At 45.1% G+C, this 17778-nt stretch overlaps 1 pseudogene; it reads right to left on the bottom strand.

Moving 5' to 3' along the window:
- Positions 1 to 358: 358 nt before the first annotated feature.
- Positions 359 to 13411, bottom strand: LOC143387424 (hexokinase-2-like; annotated as a pseudogene).
- Positions 13412 to 17778: the final 4367 nt, after the last annotated feature.

Raw genomic sequence — 17778 nt, 5'->3', positions numbered from 1 at the left:
CTTGATGGTTTATAGATTTGGGGTAGTAGAAATCCAGAATATAACTGAACAGATAAATTCAGATTTTACTGCACTCCTGCTACCAATTGAATAGGTGGCAAATAAAATTTAAATAAAATATAATCAAATCAACAAAGAGCTAATTAAATCTGTTAATGATTATAGCACTGGTTACCATCAAACTCCTTGATCAATCCCAAACTGTAAACTACTGGTCAACTCTCCTCTTTAACTATGGAAGTAATGCTATTTTTTTAAAAATGATATACAAACAGCTTCCTTGCAAATGCTATGGTGGAGACTCCGATCACTCATTGCTGTCCATTCTGGGATATAAGGCCCTCACCCAGTTGGGTGCCTACCTCTGTTTGCCCAGGTTGAGCAAAAGATTATCCACAGCCTTGTCAAATTCTGTGTGGAAGTCGTCCAGGCATCCATTGACCCTGAAGCCCCCCAACTCCATGTTGATGCACATCCGCCCCTCTTCTCCATCCACCAGCTCCACGTTGCACATCTCCTCCATGTAGCAGGCATTGCTACCCATGCCTGCCAATCACAGGGACACCAGGTCTCACTCAGCTCAAGCCTCCCACCCATCCAAGGCTTTGCCCCCCACCCCTGTGGGGAGGATGGTTGATAACCATACCAACAATGAGGCTAACTTCACAGTGAGGGTCTTCATAGCCACAGGTCATCATAGTTCCAACTGTGTCATTAACCACAGCCACCACATCCAGATCAAACTCCTAAGAAGGCAGAAGCAGATGCCTAGTCCACAAGTGAACCCCAACATTCTCCCTTCAGACATTTGCAAGGACACTTACATGTATATAAAATACATCTCAAATGCTGTGACTCACTCCCTTATTTCATGCAAGGCTCACTCAAGGCTTGCATGAAGACTTCCCTAGTTGTGCTGCTATTTAGATTGCCACTTCCCTGCTCACTTTATCTGCTCTCCTTGTCCAACTTCATTTATCTTAGCCCTTAATAACAGTTGCCATTGGATTATGGGTTTATGTTTGAGAACAAACGCTCTTTTGTTTTGTTTTGTTTTGCTGTCATTCCTGAATCCCCACACCCAGAACAGAGCTTTATGCACAGTGGACACTCAACCATTGTGAGCTGAATGATTACATCAATTTTCCTGGCAGCCAAAGCAACTGCACTCAATGTTGCCCCTCACAGATCACTTCAGGCATCAAGGAATCAAGTCATGGGTCTCCTTTACCTCTCGCCTGTGGATCGCTTCCTTCAGCAGGGTGACCATGTCCTCACCCTCGCATCCAGATGCCTTGAAGCCTTTGGTCCACTTAAGGAGGATACTCTAAAAAGCACAGAGAAGACCTCAAAGAAGGGCTGCTGTGTCATTTCTGGGCTCTCAACCTCTTAAACTAGACAGATTCCCTGGAGTAACTAGCCATCTCACCTACCAGTGATACTCAACCTAAGGTTGTTCCTAAGGTTGTTGCTTGGATTTACTGAGTACTTCCTGTGCACCAATGCTGGTGCATGACTTATGCTATACCATTTAATCCCCATAGCCATCTTTGGAGAACATTTATCGTGATCACACCCACCTTTTACAGGTAACCCAGGCACCCAGGTGACTTACCTAGGCCTAGTTTGAAGCTAGGAGCAGGACTCACCTCCAGACCTGCTGACTCCAATTAATGGCTCATAAGCACTGTGCAAATGTCCCAACACATGTTTCCTTCACTGGGCAAAGCAGTTTTGCCCTGTCCCTGTCCTTCACTTAAATCAGAAGGGCCAGTACATCTCTTAATTTTTCATACTTCCGCATCCAGTGAACGAGCACCTGGCCACAGCTGGGGAAGTGTCTAGGCCTTACACTCCTCCACATTTCTCAGTGAGAAAGTTCTCTAAGGATTCTCAGAGTCCTCTGTGGGCCCATCTTTAATGTGGCCCTTGACCATGTCACAGGGCCATCTGGAAGTAGATGCCCGGTGGCTTTGCACGTGCGAGAAATCTTTGTTCACTGGAGCCCTCTGTGCTGCCGAACACCAGGAACCAGTGTCAGCACTCCCAGATCCATTTCCCAAGAGGCTGCACCCACCAGTGGACTGTGTGTTTACTACTGCCCACTTGCATGGTGTCCCCAGGCCTTGCTTGGTGGTTCATGCCCATCACCTTGGCATCTCATCCACCTGGATGTGTCATACCATGATCAGATCCCAAGAGACTCAGAAGAACATAGCGCATCCCTGTGGAGCCTTGGTTTACACACTCACATCCAGACAAGGGTGTGCTCACCTCCACCCATCTCTCTCATCTGCACATTAGCTTCATATCTCTGGCAAAAGTTCGGCGCTTTAAAATTTATAGAATGTTCAAGTAACATCACTTCAGGTAATCCTTATAAAAAGACACGAACAGGCCCCAACAGCTGGGGAGACTTGTCCAAGGCCAGTGGTGAGTAAGCACAGCCACAGGCCCTCAGGCCTCCTGAGCACCTGCTAATACCCCATCATCAGGATAACTTCATCGGCTAACAGATAGAATTGTCTTTCCCTTTATTTGCTGTTCATTTTTATGATCCTAGACATAACATGTGCTCCTTACAGAAAATTGGAACATACAGATTAAGATCCAGCAGGATGACTGTTCTATTCAGATAGACTACTTCTATTCAGATAGAAACAGTTATCATACCCAATAAAATATATAAATACATGTTGGTATGAAAAGATAGTGTCTGTTTAAAATAAAATAAAATAAAAATTTGCAGGAAAAGTCTGGAAGGACTTTGTTGGAATGTTATTTTTACTTTTCTATTAATCATTTTTTCTTCTTTTCTATATAATATAGATATTATAATTCTCAAAAAATTACAAATAAATAAGTAAAACCTCTCCCCATCAAGTCATTCTTCTAATTTGCTCCAAGTACTCCTCACCTCCTCCAGGACTGCACTCAGATCATCACCTCACTGTGTGTCTTCAGGGCTGTAGTATCTCATTGCCATGGTCCAAACAGCAGCTCTTACTTTTCTGAACTTGCTTCAACAGCCCAGTTTGGAAGCATCTAAGGCAGGAACCATCCTTTTGCACCTGGAAACTGCATCCACAGCACCATAACCCTGCAGCATGCATGCAGGTTTCTACATGACTGGCTAAGTCAGAGAGGAACCACTGTTCAAAAAAATACTCTAATATCGAAGCCATCAGCCCAGATCCCAGCATTGCCTACTCAGCTGTCCTCCATCTCTTTATGTACTCCTGTCCAGAACATCTGGGAACACCAGATCTTCAATCCCTCTTTCATTCACCCAAGGCAAGTTGAACAGGAATGAGAGGCAAAGGTGAGTCTAGAAAGACCAGAGCTCCCACATTTACAGGAGACAAAATAAAAATGCCTGAGCCTGTAAGAGCCTCAGGAGCAGGAGAGAGAATTTGAGCTCACGGTCTCAAGACATCAGAAAAACAGAATTCAAATAGTGGCTTGGCTACTCCCAAGCTAGATGACCTAAAGCAAGGCACCAAGTACGTTTGTAGACCTTATCTCCTGTACTGAAAATTGGGCATATGAACACTTAACATAGATGGTTGCTGTGAGGATTGAATGAGATAATGCACATAGGAAGGTAAATGTATTATGTGGCATACAAATAAGTGCTTAAAATATGTGAGTTTAATGTTTTGTTATAGCATCACCATCATCATTCTTCCAAAGAAAGTTGGATCCTAACTAACCCACTTAACCTCCACCAGCCTCAACCATCTTATTCTTATCAATAGGCCCATCCTCCCCAAGGGTCACTAGTGCCCTCCTTTCACTCATTAAGGTCAATAAAGCCCATAGGAGAGCCCTGTGGGAAGGCACTGTTACCTCATCCAAGCTGTTCTGCTGGCAGGGGAAGGAGAAGGTGAAACCCAGAGGCAGAGACACACCCTTCATGCCCATGTACTCCAGGAAGTCAGTGATGCACTGGACGATGTGGTCAAAGAGCTGTGGGGAGAAATTGGAGCACTAAGAAAGAGGCCCTGGCCTAGATGGGCTGCCCCCAACAAGGCCTCAGCAGGAGCTCAAGGTTTCCATCCAGAAGAAATGAAAGCTCAGGCACAAACCCAGAGAGCAGCCTGGGCCTGGGGCCCACAAACCTTCTCCAGGTCCATGGGTAAACAAGGAAAGAGCTGTCATTGAAAGCAAGAAGCTTCCTGGGCCCTCCTGGAGGCCCCATGCTGCTCATCTCATCGCCTGTGCCATGCATGACCTCCTGTGGGATGGAGTAGATCTTGCTGTGCATCTCTACTCCTCGCTGCTTCCCATTTTGCAAATGCACCATCAGGACCTGGAAATTGGTTCCTCCAAGGTCCAAGGCCAAGAAGTCCCCTTTCTCTGGAAAACAAATCCAAGGAGGAAATGAGCTGGGGTGACAAAGAGTGACAGTTTATGTACCTTCCCCTGACAGGGGGCCACTCTACAGATTCAGCAGCCTCAGGGGATGATGGAGTGTGAGCTCTATTTAATGATGAAGAAAAATGATCTCTGCTGGGTCCTTAGTGACTCTCAAATGAGTCCACATGTTGGGGGCCCAGAAGTCAAAGTGAGCACTACAGAGCTCTGGGGATGCTGATATAGTACATTTAAAACTATCTAAATATGCTATTTGTGCCAAATCAAATACCACCTTTGGTTAGATTCCAGACTAGAGAAGGAAAAAGAGAGTGTAATTCTTTAAAAGAATTAGAAGGAAAATCTTTTAAAATGAGAAAAACTTCCACCATTAGGCAATTTCAGTGTGCCATAAGCCTCACACACAGTCCCCATCCAACACTTAGGCCATCCTAAGGGATACAGTTCATTCCTTTCTTATGGATGATCAAAATCTGGCTGAGCTGGACAACATTACTTATGTAGAATCACATCAGTAGAAAAAGGGAGCAGGGATCAAACCCTAGTCTCTGGAAACTATACTAACTGCTACATTGGCCTGCTCAGCAATCATTTTCTCTGAATTGGGAAAAGACCTCCATTTATTAGGTTGCAAGACCTACAAGAGGGTTTATAGTGACCTTTTTCTGTAAAGGGACAGACAGGAAACATTTTAAGCTTCGTAGACCCCATAGTCTTACTGCAAACACTCAACTCTGCCGGGGTAGTACAAATCAGTCATGAATGCTGTACAAACCAATGGGCATAGTTGTGTGCTGATAAAACTTTATTCACAAAATCAGGCATAGGCCAAACCTGGCCCAGGTAGTACAGTATACTGACCCTTGACCCAGACCAAGTGATGGTTGTGAGCAGTGGCTCTGGTACCTAAATTCCTGGATTTGAATCCCAGCTCTGACATTTGCTAGTAGTGTGAACTTGGGCAAGTTTCTTAACTTCTCAGGCCTCTGTTTTTTGCCACATACAGCAGTTTGTTAATACAAAAAAGTAACTACTAATCTTTAATAGCTAACAAATATTAAAGGAATTAATAGGCATTAAATGTGTTGATACATAGTAGGTACCAGTAAGTACTGTTTGATTTTAGCTGAGATATGTCTGGTTGACTCTAGTATTATAGGAATATAGCTTCAAAAACAGGTGGCAGTTCAAATGTCCAAGGCTAATGCTAACGGAGCTCCCCAAGCATCAATGCTAGGACAAAGGCCTGCCAGGTGAGCATCTCTGCTGCATACCTGTGCCATCGGGGGTAGCACACACATAGGTGGGCAGCATCTTCACAGGGGTGATGGAGTGTGTCTCCTTGTTCAGACCTCACTCCATTTCAAGCTTCATCCTCCTTTTGACCTCCAACAACTGCTCATGGCTCAGTTTTAGAGGCTCCAGGGTCTTCTGGCGGGCTCTTTGTTGATCAGCCACCTGGTAAGCCACTGCGGTCACCATGGCTTCCCCTTTGCCGCTGCCATCCTCAGAGCGGAGGAAGCAAATGTCCCAGTCAGGCACCAGCCAATGTACAACCTTGTGAAGACGCTTGGCAAAACTGTAGCCACCCAGGTGAGATAAGAGACAGGTGTCCACAGTTAAGGTCAGTGGTATAAATGGTTGCACAGTGACTCACTGCTTCAGCCCAAAAGTTGGGCCTGCAAGAGCAGAGGCTGCCCTCAGCCTTCTCCCTCCACTCTTTCCCATCTTAGGAATCCCTGCATAAAAAATCAGATCACCGCCCTGGTGGGGTTTATCCCCAATGAAAGGAAAGGACACTTCTACCAAAACACTGTTCCCTACGTGCAGTCACAAGAAATCTCCTCTGCCCAGGAGATTGCAATCAGCCTCTGCAGTCTAATAGAACCAGGTGGCTCTAACATTACCCATTTTTCATGTTCCATAACTCATTTTATTTGAATATGTCACTTCTTCTGCACTTTCGCCTCTTTTTTGCCAATTTCTGCCAACCATCTCAAGGTATCGGAACAGCTAAAGATAACATGTTATGTTTGGCAACAAACTCTCCAGGTGATGACTGCTTTGAGGTATTGCTCTCCTACTCCAAGTGTGGTCCATGAGCCAACTGCCTCACTGGAGGCTGTGAGATGCAGGATCTCAGGCTCACCTCAGACTTCTGAACCAGAATCTGCCTCTTAAGATCCCCATGTGATTCATGTGCACATTAACTAAAGTTTGGGAAGCACTGAGCTAGGAGATTAGGGGACCTCAGAGCTGAGACCTTCCACAGTGACCAGCTCAGTTAATGATGCCATATTGACCTGGCACTCATGTTAGGAGAAATTAAGTGAGTGCAACAAGAGGCATCTTCCAGGTCCCAACTGAAACTTGAATGTCTGGATATATATAACCCAAGGGATCAAAACATGCAGCGTGGCATCAATTCAATACCCAAATCAGAGGCTGGTAACCCCAAGTGCTGAGGTGGTCCCTGGCAGAATACATAGAAATAAGAACCACCAAGAATCATAAGAGTAAAGACTGAAACTCTGTCTTATAAATAAGAGGGTGGCCAAGAAGAGTACCCAGCAGCCAGGGAAGCTCTGAGTCATCAGCAGCCTTGAGAAATCACCTCCACCCACACCAGGAATGACATCCTCCAGTAGCCGCTTGCTCTGTTGGGAACTATAATTCTACAAAGACCCCCCAACACCTTGGGATGAAAAACAGAGCTGCCCTATGGAGTCACCAGGTCCCAGGTACTCTGGGACCTCCTTAACTCCTGGGCCCGACATGCTGACTAACTGAAGGTGTTTCTTGCAGACGGAGCCATCAACCCCAATGGTGGAGAACAGCCTATCCTCGCCCTTGCTCTCCTTGATACGCCGCAGCACAGCAGCCAGGGTGGCTGCACACAGTTTGGCTGAGCGTGTGGACACAATCTGGCAGATCTGGTGAGTGGCCACACAGTCCTCCTGGAATGGATTCAGACCCAGCCGCATGAGCACCTGGTAGGCCTTCCGGATGCCATCCTTATCACTGGGAATGAGAAAGATAGTGTGTGGGCACTTGTCTGACCCACTGTGGCCAACAGGAGGAGGGTATGGGTTGGCAAGGAAGCCCATCAGCTTCAGCTAACCCCATCTATCAGTGAGGACAGAATATCTTATGACCTTGCTACCTGTTTGTGAGCAGGGCCGGGACAACAAGGAGGGAATACAATGCAACATCACCACCCTGAGGTATCTTTCCCAGACATCACATACACACACACACACACACACACACACACACACACACACACTCTCACACTCACTCACACACACTCACATACAGTGCTACCCTGGCTCATTTTTCCCCCAGTAAGAAAAAACTGTATTTCTTTTCTGTGCGCTAATATGAAGATAAGACCTGGTTCATGGACCTTCTGCACTCTTTGCATTTGCAGTTTGCTTGTCTTAGGGTAAACAGACAGAATCTCTGCTTCTATAAAGAGTCACCTCTAAACATGTGAATCCAGCTGTGGTGCCCATTTGTTCTCTCTAAAGCAGCCAGAGTTTGTCTGTGTCTGAAGATGGTGGGAAAGGGTAGGTGATTTGACACCGTAAGTGCCCTTCTCAGGGGAACCAAATGCCTTACTAGATTGAGTACTACCATCCCCTTGGGGTGTAGCAACTTTAGCCACTGTTTAAAGGTTCCACTCAGAACAAAGTCCTTGGAATGCTTTCACTGCTCCTTTTGGCACTGAAATCACCTCCTCTCTCTACCTGGTTCCTCAACTAATAGGACCCCCTCTATTCACACGAGGAAATAGCAAGAATGGAAAACTAGCCCCAGCTATCAGGATACTATGGGCCATCCTCACTCCCACTCCCCGGCTGGACTATGAGTGGTTGAATATATCTGTGGGCATCCAAGCACCTATTTTTCTGTTTTGAAGTAGGGCTCAGGGTAGTCCCTTTTGAGAACTGCTGATTAGAAAAGAAATGTCAGAAATTCAGGAGAAGAACAAGGAGATAGATGCAAACAAGTGTTAAGGTGCCCCCGTTAATGCATCCAGGATTTAACCCAGTGCAACAGCCCAAGTCCCTGCATGCGCAGGCCAACTGTTCCCAGAACCCTGAGTCACTTTGGTAGCATCACCCTCAAAATCCACAGGAGCACAGACAAGTAAGTAGAGTGAATTCACAGGCCCACCATGGGCCACCTTCAAGACCCTCTTGTGGCCAGGTGACATGGCACATGCCTATAATCTCAGCAGCTTGAGAGCCTGAGGCAGAAGGATCATGAGTTCAAAGCCAGCCTGAGCAACTTAGTGAGGCTCTAAGCAACTCAGTGAGACCTTATCTCTAAACAAAATATTTTAAAAAGAGCTAGGGATCTGGCTCAGTGGTTAAGAACCCCTGAGTTCAATCCCCAGTACCACCCTCCCCCAAAAAAAGACAATCATGTGGACCTCCTGCTCAAAAAGTCAAAAGCCAATGCCCCATCCATGTTCCCCAAATGCCTCTCCCCATACCAGACACTCGGTTATGGGGAGAGGCATTGGGACCAGAAACTTACTCTTCAATATCTGAGACATCTTTGGTTTCAAAGCTGCCTGTGGTAAGCAGTTCTGGGCTGAGCTTCCCCTGGAACAGCAGCTCTACCTTGGCCATCTTCACCAGGATGAGCCTTACCAGCTCCCCCATGTACACCCCACTGATCGTCTTCTCAAACCTGCAGGGAAATATAGATCAAAGCAATAATACCCCCTCACCGTTCATGAATGCACAACTTTCCTAGGGAGGCAAGACACAAATATGTAAGATCCAGCATGCTTTAGAGGTCAACATGATTAAGGATTAACTTAGTCAGGTGTGTGTCGACATGACAGCTGGGGGGCTGCAGGAAGTGTGGGATTGGGACTGACCCTCAGGCTGGTGAGTCTTGAACAATGGGGAAAAACAGGACTTAAACAGATGAAACAACCAGGGAGTATAGAACATTCTGGAACAGACTGAATTTTAGGTGATTTAATTTTGTGTAGGAGAATGTTTTTTAAAATTTCTTTTCTCCAAAAAAAAAATACTTCTTTGAAATAAAATCTCATGTAGAGTCCCAATATTTTTTTTCAAGAGAAAAAAAATTTCAACCTGATTAAATATAGGGCACAAGCCTCTTACAGGCAATTTATGGATTCCTGAGAAAATGGTGGGGTTGTGGGACAAGTTGGTGCAGGAAGATAGTGAGGCAAGGTTACAAGACCAAGTTGGAACAGATCTCAAAGAGTCTGGGGGAAAACACAATGGAAGTTTCTGAGCAGGCTGGTGATAGAAGAAACATGTTTTAGAAAGGCAGAGATCAGCTCCCAACCTGAGGCAGTTTGGTAATTTAATTTTGCAGCACTAGGTGACACTGTTTTCTTTAGAAGTCTTTCTGGCGATAACTATGTGGCAGAGGAAATTCAATCTCTTTTGGGCAAAGAAGACCCATTGGTCTCTCAGAAAGCCTCTGGGTCTTAGAGAGAGGAGGCTCCTAGGGCTACTGGTACTGTCTAGGACTGGCTTCAGTGACAAGGAGGCCCAGAGCAGGGGTGTGGAAGGGAGTTGGACATTACCTACAAAGAGACAACTCAGGCCAAGTCAGGAAGCATTGGAGCTAAGGGACAGGTGGCAGCATTTGTTCTGAGCACAAGGCACATTGAAAATGTCAAAGTACCAACATGGGCACATGCCTTGGGAGTAACCTGGCTTCAACAGTGAGGATTCCACATCTTCACATGTGAATCTAGTTTTATGGGAGCTAAGGGAAACACCCCCAGGGCAAGCGGGTCTCTACAATGTGATGTCATCACTCATGATTTTGGGGCTTCCTCAGCTGACAATTTGAAAGATGATTCCCCAATCTTTTTTTTTATGGATATACCAGGAATATGCTGTCAAGATCTGGCTGGCAATTTTTTCTTTTGATACTTCAAAGGGTACAGGGCTCTTTGGAATGACATGGGTGTGTCTCATTAATGGAGGCAGGCATTGAGTGAGTGACTTATGAGCTCATAAACCTCTGGTCACCTATGGCAGACACAACCAGTATGTTCCTAAGTTCAGGTAAATGGACTCACATTCCAACATGTAAAAGAAAGCTTATGACTTAATGAAACCAAGCTTTGAGGAAGAAAGGACTCCCCAGTAAAGCAAAAGGCTGCCCACCACTGACCTGGTTTATAGGGCTAGTTTTCCTTTCTAAGTAGAGATCTGTGCGAAAAGACTTCCCAAAACAGTCCCAACACCAAGAAGACCAGAGAGATGCTGCGTTGCTCAAAATGTTTTGTAACTATGTTTAGTGCTTGCAGCAATCCTGTCTCAATATCTTCAGAGACATTTGGCAAATGTGAGAATGAAATAACGTTGTGTAAGAGTCGAAAGTAACATAAAACCAAGTCTGGCCTGGATGGAGTGTAGAACATTCAGGTCACAAAATGCTGGGGCCTTTTATCCGATCTACTTCGAGATTATGGATGGGCCACAGACCCAGGGTGGAGCCCAAAAAGGCTTCTGAGAAGCCAGCTTTTCCATAAGCCTTAGTCAGTCTGCAGCTGAAGCAAGAGGCGCTGGGACTCTGTGGGTTGGCAGTGAGCAGCCATATGATATAACCTGGTCCTTTGTGGGGTGCAGTGGTTGATAGCTACTAAGGGGCTTTCAAGAACTAGGATATGGCCTTCCAAAGTGAATGTGCTGAAGGATGATGGGGTTTATCACTCGCGCTGGTTTTAGATCCCTCTCAGCAATTTATATTCCCAAATGTTCCCATAATTGGTGGGTGCCTTGGCAAACTTTGGGGGACAAATAAGACTATAGAGATGACCTGAAAACAAATCCCCTGTCCCTGAGCAGCCCCAACCTCAGTTCCCAACACACCCCCCAACCCCACCACCCAAAGGCCAACTCACAGTTGCTTCCCAGGGTTCAGCAAGCCCATGTCGATCTCTCGGTCAAACTCCGTGCAGATGTCATTGAGCGTGCCATCGTCCCCAAAGGCCCCCCACTCCATGTTGATACACATCCGCCCCTCATCGCACTCCACAATGTCGATGTGGCGCATTTCCTCCATGTCGCAGGCATTGCTGCCAGTGCCTGACCAAAGCAAGGAACTGCTCAAGCACATCCCTACACGTCCCTCCCCTGCCCCCATCTTCCTCTCACACTACTGTCCAAGGTTGCTCCATATTAGGATCCCTTCCTGCAGACTCCTGGGCTATCCAATATATGATCCAGAACTCTACTATCCCCAGCTCCACAAGCCTTGGCTTGGCCCTCCAAAGCAACTACATCATTATCTTCAAATATAACCCAGTCTACAGGTCACTCCCTTCTTTTCAGCCTACTCCCCCAACTGCACATCTGGCTCTCACACCCAGAGCTCACTCACCCACAATGAGACCAATCTCACAGTCAGGTCATCATAACCACAAGTCATCATGGTCCCAACCGTGTCATTCACCACAGCCACAATATCAATATCAAAGTCCTGTAGGAATGAAATGGAGGGTTCTGACCTTCACCATCACAGAAGGGATGGATACAGGATGTGAAGATGAAAAAAGAGCAGCAAGACACACAGCTCAAGTGCAACAGGCTTACTAACCCAACTCAGAGCCAAGGAAGGTTCAAGCTGGAAAGCTAGATACACACCCAAGTGAATATCGGGCAACTCACTCCCACCCTGCTTGTTCTCATTGTGGAGAACAATTTTCCTGACACCAGCCCTGTGGTCTAATTTGTAGCCATTACTGCACTAAGAAAAGTCAATCTTGTTGGCTTCTTCTACTTCTCTTTCTTCTCCCTCTCACCTCCCTCTTCTTCCTTTTCTCTCCCTCACTCCCTTTCTCTTTTTCTCTCTCTCACTCCCACTCCTATGACAGAACTTTATCTTGTCCACTCTCTGCCCCATTCTACCATCATGTCACCCTCATGCCAACTTCGTTACTTGAAATGATATGAAGTCTTCTTCAGGACTGAAGGGTTTTTCTTGCACCAAGACTAAGATTACTTTCCACCACGTTAATCTCAAAACCCTAAAGGCATCTGATCATATATAAAATTACTGGGTAATAGCAGAGAAGAAGAATACCTCCCCTTAAGCTCGACAAAAGCTTCTCAGGCTGAGTTTGTGCACAGACTTCAGAGTGAATCCCAAAGGGCCTGCACACTCGAGGTCCCACCACTCCACACTCACCCCTCTCCGCTGGATGGCCTTCCAGATCAGAGCCACCACGTATTTGCCTTTCACACCACTGGACTTGAAGCCCTTGGTCCATGAGACCAGGAAACTCTGCTACAAAATAACCAAGGAATGAATATTGATTTTCTACAATTAAAACACATTTTGCCAAGCATCATTAGTAGAGCTCTCTGATGCCCAGCTAAAGTCATCATTGAATTTGTAGACTGTCTCCTGACTAGTGGAGGAAAAAGAAACTCAGGCTCCTCCCAGGTTCAGGAAAGGAGATCAAATGAGTGATGCCTTCATGATTTACCGCCTCTAAGAAACAGAAGGAGCAAGCTATAGACTTGCCAAAATAAGATATGTATATCCTTGAATCATTAACTCATGAAGCATCCTTCTTTCAAGACCTTTCATCAAAACACTCAGGATCAAAAGAGTTCCTAGCTTCTCATTCCTGTCACCATGGGTGGAATTGGGACACTGTGCAATAGGTGTGAAATGCAGAGTAACAAAGAGCACCCACCTCCTCAATACTTTTTCACCCCTCAACACCTCCACACATGCACAGTCACCTGGAGCCCAGAACTCTCAATACTGAATCTTTAGCTATAAAATCCTTCAGTGATACTGCCAATACCACAGCAACAGATGGCCACCAGAGAGTTCTTCCCAGTCCTCCCAGCCCCAGGAGTGAAGCAATGCAGCAAGTCTTCTGAAGAACCCATCTTACTTCATCTAGCTTAGTCTGGTGGCAGGGGAATGAGAAGGTAAAGCCCAATGGGAGCTTCCTGTCTTTGATTTGGAGCTTATCCATGAAGTTGGCCAGGCATTCAGCAATGTGGTCAAATAGCTAAGGACACATGATACAGGAAGATGAGCAGGCAGAATGGCACAGAAATTAAGACCTTGGGCTCACAAATGAATTAGTTGAATTTGTACCAGATCCTCTTCCTACCCTCTGAGTCTTCATTTGCTTTTCATCGAAGAAATGGGAATGTAACTGGACTGCCCACAAACAGTTCCTCAAATGATTAAAAGAGTCAGTTCATATAATACTAGTTAGTACTCATTAAAAGCTGTCCTACATTTAGACCATTTATCTAAACATCTGTCAAAATAACCCTGAGAGGAAGGGGAAAATCGTGGCCAAAGTTATCAGAAAGTCCACGCACACCCTACAAATAGGACATCCTTTGGTGGCCCTGGCAGACCCCCCAGACACAAATGCCTAGCCAATTATCTTACCAGAAAGGAAAGTTCACCTCACCATCAAGTAGTACTTCATCATCCCTGTTTCTTGTGATTGGGGGAGTGGTGGAACATTCTGTGTTGGCATTCTCTGAACCAACTTGGCAAAAATGAGTAACATTTTTCTATTTTATCCTCTATTCTAGAAAACTAATCACCTAGGAGCAATCCAAAGAAGTTATCTTTGTTTTCTACTTTCAAAAATGGAAGACTGGGCTGGGGATGTGGCTCAAGTGGTAGCGCGCTCGCCTGGCATGCATGCGGCCTGGGTTCGATTCTCAGCACCGTGTACAAACAAAGATGTGTCCGCCGATAACTAAAAAATAAATATTAAATTTCTCTCTCTCTCCTCTCTCACTCTCTCTCCTCTCTCACTCTCTCTTTAAAAAAATGGAAGACTAAGTTCTCTCTGAAGAGCAACAAAGAATAGGGTTTTGTGGATGGGCACTCTCACAACTGTGATTACACTGAGCAGGACCCACAGCTCCTCAGCCCTAGAGAAAGCTGCATTCACAATGAGCCAGGTTTTCAATCAGTCCCAAGAAAGCACCATGACGTCCTTCTTGGCCATTCAGCACCCTCAAAGAGAAGTTGGTGACCCTCCAGATGCTGAGAGGATGAGGCCAGAGGTTTGGAAAACAAAATATAAGCAAGAGGCTGAACACATTCCAAGTGCAAGGTTAACCAGGTGGCAAAAATGAAAAGCTAAGTGGGGGAGGGGAAAGAGGAAAAGAACAACTATCTTTTCCTTTCCAGAAAGAAGTAAAAATTCTACTAAAGATTTTCAAAGAATAGTCCTGGGCCAGCAGCACCACCTCCACCATCACCTGGAAACCTGTTAAAAATGCAAAATCCATTCACCCTCCTCCCAAGACCTACCGTAGCAGACATTCTGCTGTGGTTTAAACCACAGAAAATTGTTTGCATTTACTTAGAAACTGAAAGGTTGAGGAAAGATTCAGAGTCCTGATTGGCTCTCTGATGCCTGGGGTGTGGTCAGCAGAAGGCAGCTGGAAGGCAAAGCCAGCCCAACCTAGGAGGGGAGAGTTCTAACTGGGCTCCCTAGGTGTATTCTGTCCCTCTGTCTGATAACACAGCTGATACTGAACCTTCTACCTCTAAACCAAAACATTCTCAAGGACAAGTGCTAAGATAGGACTGGGGTCTCTCACCAAAGGAGATCACCAGTGTACAAGGGCCAACTTCCTCTAACAGAGGTCAAGTATTTTAATATGCAAATAGGGTTTCTAGAGATATCTATCTAGAGGCAGTTCTGCTCTTCTATTGGGGAAGTTGATAAGAGAGAAAATATGGGATGTATTAAACAAATTCCTAGCACCTTCTTCCTGACACACTAGTCAATGATCTTTAGCACAAACAGTTTTATTCCCCCATAAAGGAAGTTGCAGCAGCTGTTCAAAGTGACAAAGCAATCTTTAGAGATGAAGAGTCTTTAAAAGGAGAAGTAGAAAGTCACCTTCCCCTCACCAGCCCTTCCCCTCACCAGCTCCCTCTCTAGATGGGAAGGCAGAGAAGAAAGGCAGTGAAGATGCTTTAACTACTGCCCTGCCCACAAAGTAATCACTGGCCATCTGGGGCTACTTCAAATCCTTAGAAAATAAAAAAAATAAAAATTCATCTCTCCAATCACAGTAGCCCCACTTCCTAAGTACTTAATGCCTCAAGATGCTGACAGCTACAGAATCATGCATGCCAGATAGAGCGCAATTCTACCCCTGCAAAAAGTTCCCTTGGCCAGGGCTGGGCTCTATTTTGTATTTTATTTAGAGACAAGGTCTCACTGAGTTGCTAAGCACCTCACCTTGCTGAGGCTGACATTGAGCTCACAATCCTCCTGTCTCAGCCTCCTACCTTTTTTTAATGTGGGAAGAGGAGACCATCTTCTTCCTTGAACTGGAAGCCTAACCCCTTTTCTGTTAGCTGAGGACCTACAGATAGATGCTGAGAGAAAGAGCTAACATCTTCCTGCTATAAAAAAGCTCAAAGGGCATCACTGTGAGGAGTTTGAAAGTTTTCCTTTACTTTTTTGGTCTAAGGATCCACTCACTCCCCTTCCCACAAGATACACCTTAAGTATTGTAAGTGCTACTATTCAGGTTTATGACCCACTGCTTTGAAATGGAAGTGATGTGACAGAACACAACTTCCTTTTTGGGGGATACAACTCTTTGCACTAAAAATCATTTTGACTAGTGTATCAGGAAGAAGGTACTGGGAATTTGTTTAATACATCCCATATTTTCTCTCTTATCAACTTCCCCAATAGAAGAGCAGAATTGCCTCTAGAATCTTACACAGGGACTCACTCTGCCAAAGTTCAGAGTTCCTCAAGAAACCTCTGCAAGTTTGGAGTTTGGTAAATCCATTTATTTTCCTTTACTTAAAATACTCATGCATAATAACCCAAAAGGGGTGTAGGAAAAAAACAGCACCATTAATTTATAACGATAAAATAACACCTTAGATTTCCTTTCAGTATTTTTTCCAAATACTTTCTGTCATTTTATATATATAATATTATTTCTCTTGCTTAGGGCAAAATCAACACTCATATTTTCTCCTAGTTTTATTTCTGTTCCATTTTTATATAGTTTTTTTTTTCATTGATTCCAAACCTTCCTAACAACCCAACAGTTCTTCATTTCCATGTAGGTCTCATACTCTTTGGTTTTTGTTTATTAATTTGGGCTAAAACATTTTGCCTATGTATATAAATGAAGAACAGAAACTAGATGGTTTAAGAGATTTCCAGGTAAGCTTGTCAAGGAAAATTTTACTCGTATCATAAATGTTTGAAATGATTTCTCTTTCTGGATTGGCAGAGATACTCCACTTTGTCTGCTGGAGTCCCACACCCTTTCCAGGCCCTGGGGAGGACTCTACAAGGACTGTGAGGTCCTTATGCCCCTCATGGTGAAGGGTTAGCAATAGGCTACAAAGATGTGATGTGTCAGATGACTTAAAAATCCACCCAACACATCTTCAGGGAACTGTAAGCACAGCCAAACTTCAGGTGCTATTTTTGGTTTTGTCTTATTTACTTGATTCTCAAGTATTTATAATCTGACGGATGAGGCTCAGAATGGGTGAGGGAGGTGATGGGAAGAAAAGATGACCACATCCCCCATGATGGCCACAGCAACCTGGAGCAGAGTACAAAGAAGCAATTGCAAGTATAGAAAAATAGTTAAGAGTGCCAGTTTATGGGCCAGGTTGTGTGAAATACTTATTATGCATCCTCCTCTCCTCTAATCCTCACCACAGTTTCCATACTCTCATCCCTCTCTTCAGATGAATACACTCATGCTCTGCCAGGTGCCATCATCACTTGCCCCAAATCCCTCAGCCAGATTGCCTGAACACAGGGGCCCAACCTCCTCAACACAACAACATGGCACAGGTACACAGGGAGCAAGTGGAAGAGACTCACCCCTCTGTGTCTCCCTGACTTTATGCTGGAGCCACAATCCCAGCGACCCAGGCTTCTTCTCCAACCCCAGCATTCAAGCAAGGAAAATAGGTTTACCCTCAAGGCCACGCCCAAAGTCAAATAAAGGATCTAAAAAATACCTTCCTCCCTTGCTCTGCTCATAATCAGGAATTCCTTTCCCAGGAGTGGCCTGGTTTGGTAGAAGGAACAGGGAACAGAATTCTGAGGGCTGTCACCTCTCCCAAGCCTTAGGCCACACAGTTAGATTTGATCTTCTTAATGTTAAGCACTTTTATAATTTCCTTTTACAATTCACATCAACAATGAGGCATTTTCACATCCAACAATAGGGTGCTCAACCCCTCAAGACTGACTCTCCTAAGGGATTTCTCCAAGTCCTCATGGAGCATATGGACTCCAGCAAATCCTGTGCCAGGCATCCAGGCCTCAGTTTTGTTTTTATATCCTCAGAATATCCAGAAGGTCTGAGCCCTGGACCTGTGCCAAATTGT

The sequence above is a fragment of the Callospermophilus lateralis genome (assembly GCF_048772815.1).
Source record: "Callospermophilus lateralis isolate mCalLat2 chromosome 11 unlocalized genomic scaffold, mCalLat2.hap1 SUPER_11_unloc_2, whole genome shotgun sequence".
NCBI lineage: Eukaryota > Metazoa > Chordata > Mammalia > Rodentia > Sciuridae > Callospermophilus > Callospermophilus lateralis.
Note: the sequence above shows the minus strand (reverse complement) of the source record. Positions and strands in the feature narration are given on the sequence as shown.